The sequence below is a fragment of the Pseudochaenichthys georgianus genome, chromosome 16, assembly GCF_902827115.2.
Source record: "Pseudochaenichthys georgianus chromosome 16, fPseGeo1.2, whole genome shotgun sequence".
Lineage (NCBI taxonomy): Eukaryota > Metazoa > Chordata > Actinopteri > Perciformes > Channichthyidae > Pseudochaenichthys > Pseudochaenichthys georgianus.
The window spans coordinates 37,291,291-37,292,554 of record NC_047518.2 but is presented as its reverse complement, the minus strand read 5'-3'; the positions used below and the strand labels follow the sequence as shown (position 1 = coordinate 37,292,554).

General features: G+C 42.5%; 1 protein-coding gene across 1 annotated transcript in view; it reads right to left on the bottom strand.

Moving 5' to 3' along the window:
* Positions 1-1,222: 1,222 nt before the first annotated feature.
* The window catches only part of LOC117460435 (neurotrimin), a 10,152-nt gene continuing 10,110 nt past the window's right edge, over positions 1,223-1,264 (bottom strand). Inside the window, exon 7 of the mRNA XM_034101839.2 lies at positions 1,223-1,264. This exon is cut by the window's right edge and continues 659 nt beyond it. The gene's annotated coding sequence lies outside the window, so the exon portion shown is untranslated.

Here is a 1,264-nt window from a genome sequence, read left to right as displayed (position 1 = left end):
GAGTCAGGTGGAGACCCCGATGAGGACGACGAGCATGCAGATGAGCTTCCCTGAGACGGTTTCTGACAGTTTGTGCAGAAATTCTTTGGTTATGCAAACCGATTGTTGCAGCAGCTGTCCGAGTGGCTGGTCTCAGACGATCTTGGAGGTGAACATGCTGGATGTGGAGGTCCTGGGCTGGTGTGGTTACACGTGGTCTGCGGTTGTGAGGCCGGTTGGAAGTACTGCCAAATTCTCTGAAACGCCTTTGGAGACGGCTTATGGTAGAGAAATGAACATTCAATTCACGGGCAACAGCTCTGGTGGACATTCCTGCTTTCAGCATGCCAATTGCACGCTCCCTCAAAACCTGCGACATCTGTGGCATTGTGCTGTGTGATAAAACTGAACATTTTAGAGTGGCCTTTTATTGTGACCAGCCTAAGGCACACCTGTGCAATAATCATGCTGTCTAATCAGCATCTTGATATGCCACACCTGTGAGGATGGATTATCTCGGCAAAGGAGAAGTGCTCACTTTCACAGATTTTTTCAGATTTGTGAACAATATTTGAGAGAAATGGTTATTTTGTGTTTATAGAAAATGTTTTAGATCTTTGAGTTCATCTCATGAAAAATGGGAGCAAAAACAAAAGTGTTGCATTTATATTTTTGTTCAGTGTATATTAGTATGCCATCACTATTGAATTAATATTTTTTTTATAATAATATCTTGTTCTTTATAATATTGGGATTTGTGGAGGCTTCACATAAGCAGAATGTGTTTTCTGCCTCTTTCTGCATTGTCTATTATTTGTTTTCTGTTATGTTTGTGTAGTTTTCAAATTGTCGAACATTGGCTCACCAGGCCGACTCTTATAATACGATGGGCAGAGATTCAAGGTTACCTGACTTAACTATTATTCTCACTGTTAGTGTGGGCATTTTGGTTCATCTTGTGAGCTGAACTGTCTGAGAATGGCTCTGTGCCTGCAGGCGTTTGGGGAGACACACAAGCATGGACAGGCACGATACTTTGAACAAAGGTCAACGCTTCAGAGTAAGGTCTTGCGGACTGAAAGGGAAGGTTGGTAAACAAGCTGATGCAAGAAGATGGCATTGGAGGGAGAAGATGTGTGCCTGGACGAGCATGCATGCAGCTTTCACCGAACTGTCAATACCCCCTACCTCTTTTGTATCTTCAAAAAGGAACACAATCAATTGCACACAGAAGGGCAGCAAATAATATTTTCTGAAAGCCATTTAATATCAAAGAAATCCAAAG